The 6,601-nt window shown below is 32.9% G+C and overlaps 1 non-coding gene across 1 annotated transcript; it reads left to right on the forward strand.

The window, feature by feature from the left end:
* Positions 1-2,728: 2,728 nt before the first annotated feature.
* On the forward strand, positions 2,729-2,807 carry LOC133872125 (small nucleolar RNA R21). The gene has a single exon (XR_009900969.1). It is a non-coding gene; the product is annotated as a small nucleolar RNA R21 (small nucleolar RNA).
* The last annotated feature ends 3,794 nt before the right edge of the window (positions 2,808-6,601 follow it).

A 6,601-nucleotide genomic window follows, 5' to 3' on the forward strand; every position in this document is an offset into this window, starting at 1 on the left:
GCTAACAATTGCACTTTTATATGCAGTGAACACTATCATCAGTTGATCGAACGAGAAGGCTGCCATGAAATTCAGAAGAAGTATGAGGCTAATTTCGAGCGTTGGTTTCAAGATCATATATACAGTGATGGGAGCAATGCAGAAAATGTCCCAAAACCATTATTTGATATCGCATGCGGGTCTGAGTGTCAAGTTAGATCTTATAGAGGTTGTATTGTGAATGGGGTTAGGTTCCACACAAAAGAATGTGCACGAATTCGTACTACCCAGAATAGTGGAGTTGTTGTTTGAGGTGAGCACGACATGTCGATCATTGAGTACAATGGTGAGTTGAAGAACATTGCCTGTAGGCGATAATGCGCCTTTTTTTTCAGGCTGGTTGGTGAGATTATCAACGATCATTGCGACTTATATTATTATTGTTGGACCGAGGTCCCAGATGAAATGAAGCAGGTGCTAAAAAACCATGTGAAGGTACAATTCCCATTGTTTATCTGTAGTATGCCACTTGTTACAAATAAAGTCACTAAGTTTTTACCATTGTTTGTGTAATTACAATGTCTCAGAGTTACTTCAAGTTGGATGAAAATAATGAAACACACATGGATGCCTTAGATTTTGGTTTAAGTAAAAGCTATTCACGGACTCGCTCCAACCTGCACTTGTATAACTACAAAAAGCATTTCAAATGCATTAATTTGGAAGATTCAGCTACAGTGGCCAATGCAATAGCTAAGGCGAGAGCCACTTTTCCTAAAGATGTTCGTCATGAACAATGGCCTTTGATTTGTGACTCATTTGAATCACCCACATGGAAGGTAAATATATATTCTTAAACTAATTAGTTAATTAAGATTTATTATATTTGATTACAGCTGTAAGAAATATAATGAATATTTGATTTTTGGTTGAACACTATCAGGAGAAGTGTAGTCGAAATGCGGCGAATAGAAGCGAAATGAAAACAAATCACACTGCTGGCACCTGCTCATTTATCAACGTTCTTCACAAGAAGGTAAGAAGTTTAAAGTATATATCTGATCAAAGTAATTTTAGTTTATTACCATTAATTATGTATTTTATGTTCAGAAAAAAATAACTGGTGCCAAGCCCGATGCTCTCGAATTTTATAGTGACACGCACAAGAAGAATGACGGGTCTTTTGTGAACGAAGTTGTTGAGAACTTATATGTAAGTAAATAAAATGATTATTTGTAATGAATAAAAATAATTAACTTGTGTGATTGATTTAGTTAATGTTCATTTTGCTTGTGCAGAATGAAATGGAAGCAAAGCAAACTCAGACAGCATGAATTGCACTGAAGAAGAGATATTCTCGCAAGTGTTAGGTGTTTCACGCTCAGGACATGTTCGAGGGATGGGGTGTGGTGTCAGGCCTACCCGGTCAATTCTTCTCGAGCACATTCCACAAGACAAATTGACATTCATGAGGAATGCAAGAAGCATCGGCAAGAGATCAAGGCATCACATCAAAGTATGCGTGAAGAGATGGCCGCATCACAGGAAAGGATGCGGGAAGAGATTCGGGTAGAGATGCGGACAGAGATGCAGGCAGAGATGGAAAGAGTACTATCACAATTGCAAGGGTTAGAGAACTTTTCAAATCGCAAGAATTTTCATACACACACATATTTGATATGTAATTGTTAGAAAGATTATTGATTATGATATGAACTCTAATCTTACTAGGTATGGAGAGAGCTCTACCGGAGGTCAATGAAGCAAAGAAAAAATTTGAGGGCACTTTGGTTGTAGTTTTTCTTAGACTTTCTATAATAGTATAAAAGATTCAAACAATTATGTTTTGTATCTAGTATAAAAGATTCGAACAATGATGGTTTGTGTTACAATGTAAGAGATTAAGACAATTTTTTCGTTAAAGAACTTTGAATAGTAAACTTCCCTTGACATGTTTACCAAGGTTAAAGAACTCTGAGTAAACAAAGCAAGAGAGTAAAATTATATAACAAAATTTTCTTTTTAAGTGTATGCGAGATGGCAAGAGAGAAAGAAAGACAAGAAATTGCAGTGCTAAAGGGCTCAAGTGATCGATGGTAAGTTATTTCAATCTCATTGTCATTCACTTATTGGTGGAAGTATTGTAAGATGTAGCACGTAGGAGGCTCATTACAAGGTAAGAGATTAAGACAAATTTTCCGTTTAAGAACTTTGAATAGTAAACTTCCCTTGACATGTTTATCAAGGTTAAAGAACTTTGAGTAAACAAAGCAAGGGAGTAAAATTATATAACAATTTTTTTTTTAAAGTGTATGTAGGATGTCAAGAGAGAAAGATGGGCTAGAAATTGTGGTGCTAAAGGGCTCAAGTAATCAATGGTAAATTATTTCAATCCCATTGTCATTCACTTATTGGTGAAAGTACTATAAAATGTAGCAAGCGGGAGGCTTGCATAGAGTTATAAGGATGAGTACAAATTATTTGGGGTGTTTGGCTATTGGCAATATATGTTTAATGGTTTTTGGTTGTTATAACTATTGGTTGGATATATGGTTCCCAGTTTTGCCAAGTGTCTTAACATTTCACTATTTACAGGTTGTGGTTTTGGTGATTTTGTGGCTAGTTTGAACAAGCATATGCCTTATAAATGTACTATGATTGTAGATTTTTTGTATATACAAATTGTCATGAATGTGATGGGTGTGCCTTTATTATTTATATGTAAATTTTGTTCAAGAATTTTGCTTTCAATCCCAGTGAAGAATTTATATGACATTAGAAGTAGTGGACTTGATTTTTATTTGATGAGCAATGGATTCTAAGGGATTGTCTTTTCACATTATAGAGTTACAAACTCATACTAGTGGTTATATATTTGTTTGTGAATCTATTGGTTGGAACTATAATTATCTCGGTCTCCAATTTCGTTTAAATTATTTTCTATCTGTTTCTCATGTCCAAAGGGTTACTTAAGGCAATGAAAAAAATTGTCCTCCGCAATTGGAGAGATGATGTCCTTCTTGTTTATGATTTAGTCTAAAGATCTGTTTGTTTCAGCCATGTTTTCTCGATGATTTTTTTTGTTGAAGTTTCTTAAATGCACACCATAAGAACACCAGCAATAAAATTTCTTGTGTTTGTTGTGTTGCTTATTGTGTGTTTCTTTGTTGTCTCTAGCTAGTGCCCATTTGGCTAGGACTGACTCTCTTAAGTCCTCTTGTGTTTGTTGGCTTCCATTATATCTTTTTTGTTTAATTAATGTTTAGTCTCAAATTTTTTTTTTGGGCTTGCATATGCCTTGATTGCTCTCTCTTTTAAAAAAAAATATAACTTAACTGAAACTTAGAGACCAACTATAACATGTATATGGATACTTGATTAGCAAAATTTTTGTGGTTCTTGGCTCAATTTCAATTTCTTGACAAAAATGAGATTAGTCTAGCTCTAGCTCTTTCACTTCCATATCCTTGATTATAGCAAACTTTAATAATAATTATTACCTTTTGTATAATCATTACAATTGTTTTTTAATGATATGGTGTAGAAATATTGTATAATGTAGGAGTTTAATGTTAAGTTTGATGGGTAATTATATATATTGGTACTTAGAATTTTTTTTTTTTTTTTTTAATTTTTAATAGTATTAGCGACGACATAAGCCGCCACTAATGACCTTTTTTTTTTTTTTTGGCCGCTAATGGCTCGTTGCCGATAGTCACACCCTAATGACTATTAGCGGCCACCTAGGGTCGCCGCTATTTGTCACGTATTAGCGGCCACTCTTGGTCTCGGTTAGATTTTTTTGTGGTTAGCAAAAATATTATTTGCGGCCACACATCTTGCCGCTATTAAACCGATTATTAGTGGCCTGCCCAAAATGTGGCCACTAATAGTCTTTTGCGTCCAACTATCGCCAACGGGCAATTAGCAGCCACATCCCGCCGCTATTGACCAATAGCAGCCAAAAAATTGTCATTAGCGGCCACTTTGGCTCGCTGCTAATGACCAAATTTCTTGTAGTAGAAGAGAGTGTACTGCATGAGAGAGAAGAGAGAGTTCGAGAAAAAAAAAAGGGGGGGGGGGAATTAGAAAAGTCGCGGGAATTAATTGTTTCACGTGGAGGCGCGGTTCCCGGTGAAATATTTTGTAACTTGGCAGATTGCCACGTCACAAAATAGTGACATGGAAAGATGCTACGTCGCTAATTAATATATATATATATAGTTTTCACCGGTTGTAAACCCCAACCTTACGTATACTATATTTAGCACTAATAATATAGGGTTAGATATACAAAAATAAATTAATATATACATATATTTAGTATTAACAGTTGTTAAATTTAAACACTATATATATATATAAACCCTAATCCTACGTATACTATATGTAGCATTAATCTAGAGTTGGGGTATATAAAAATAATATAAACATGTATATAGTATTAAAAATTGTTAAATTTATACGATGTTATATATATAGTATAGAAATGTAGACTCTAACCCTACGTATACTATATATAGCACTAATAGTTTAGTGTTACAGTATATATATAGTATAAAAATGTAAACCCTAAACCTACGTATACTATATATAGCACTAATAGTCTAGGGTTAAAGTATACAAATTAAAAAAATAATATATACATATATATAGTATTATGTGTTGTTAAATTTAAACTATATATATTTGTAAACCCTAACCCTACGTATACTATATGTAGGGCTAATCTAGGGTTAGGGTATATAAAAAGAATATATACATGTATATAGTATTAAAAGTTGTTAAATTTATACTATATATATATATATATATATAGTATAGAAATGTAAACCCTAACACTACGTATACTATTTATAGCACTAATAGTCTAGTGTTAGGGTATATAAAAAGATAATATATTATATATATATATAGTATATTAAAATTTGTTAAATTTAAACTATATTATATATATAGCACTCATAGTCTTGGGTTAAAGTACAAATTAAAAAATAATATATACATGTATATAGTATTAGAAGTTGTTAAATTTAAACTATATTATATATATAGTATAGAAATGTAAACCCTAACCTTACGTATACTATATATATAGCACTAATGGTCTTGGGTTAGAGTATGCAAATTAAAAAATAATATATACATATATATATAGTATTATGTGTTGTTAAATTTAAACTATCTATCTATATATATATATAGTATAGAAATGTAAAACCTAACTCTACATATACTATATATAGCACTAATAATATTTCAGGGTTAGAGTATACAAAAAAAATAATATATACATATATTTAGTATTAAAAGTTGTTAAATTTAAACTATCTATATATATAGTATAGAATGTAAAACCTAACTCTATGTATACTATATATAGCACTAATAGTCTAGAGTTTAATTAGGGTATATAAAAAGAATATATACATGTATATAGTATTAAAAGTTGTTAAATTTAGATTATATATATAGCAATAATAGTAAATTTTTGGTATATATAGTATTACAGAAAGGTAAATTTAAACTAAACTTGAATATATATATATATAGTATACATTTAAAACTACAATTATGCATGTACATATAGATGTAAATTAACCTTAACAATACTATATGCAAACCTTAACAATATTATCTAAGTACATGTGTACATATATATATATATATATATTACATATATTACATATATTAAATATTGTCTATGAAAAATAAAATTGACTTCTAATTTACCAAGTGTGTAATAGTGTGTAACAAAATATTTAAATTGCAGAATTTAAAAGAGACAAATATTTTGTTGACAAAGTGGAAACTCAGTTAAGAGAAAAACCACTCTGGGGTAACCAAATCCAGGATTTCCACTATTCAGAAGATAAAGCTAGTACATAGAAAGTAACAGTCACCTCGATGCAGCGATCGTTCCTATTACTCTGACACGAAACCCATCGTGAACGCTTCCTAACCTAGTCTCCTACTTGAAGAGGTCTTCAATGGAATTCTTTACCTTAGGGCTCATCCCTAAGATAGAGTTCACACGAACACAGCAACGGCACTTGGCAACGGCTAGAGAGTAAGTGGATTAGCACAACGACTCCTAAAATATTCTCTCTAAGCACTATGGAATTCACTACCAAATTCTTACAAATTACATGCCTAGATGCATCTATTTATAGGCTACAGAAGACCTAAATCGACACTAATTTAGTTTTCTCTAGGCGGCGTCCGGACAGTAGCTGAGGGCGTCTGGACGGACAACTGTGCAACCGACTTTCCAAATTCGCTGAGATTCTTTCCTGAATAGGGCCGCGTCCAGACGGTGTTGCCCTAGCATCCGGATGGTTGCACTTCTACTGCACACAATTTCCATAATAAGGTATGAGTTTCTGGACAGTGTAGACTGATGTTTGGACGGTTGAACGTCTTCTGCATGGCTTGCCTTATCAAGGATAGCGTCCGGATGGAATAACCACGTCATTCGGACGATTGCAACTGTCTTCCCATATATGTGTTTGGAAAGGAAATCCTTTTACTTGTCAAACACTGAAAAGTGTCTGGAGGTGTTGCTAAGACGTCCGGACGGATGCAACCTAGAATAGTACGAAGCTTCTGGACACAGAAAGGA

Source organism: Alnus glutinosa, chromosome 6 (genome assembly GCF_958979055.1).
Source record: "Alnus glutinosa chromosome 6, dhAlnGlut1.1, whole genome shotgun sequence".
Taxonomy (NCBI): Eukaryota; Viridiplantae; Streptophyta; class Magnoliopsida; order Fagales; family Betulaceae; genus Alnus; species Alnus glutinosa.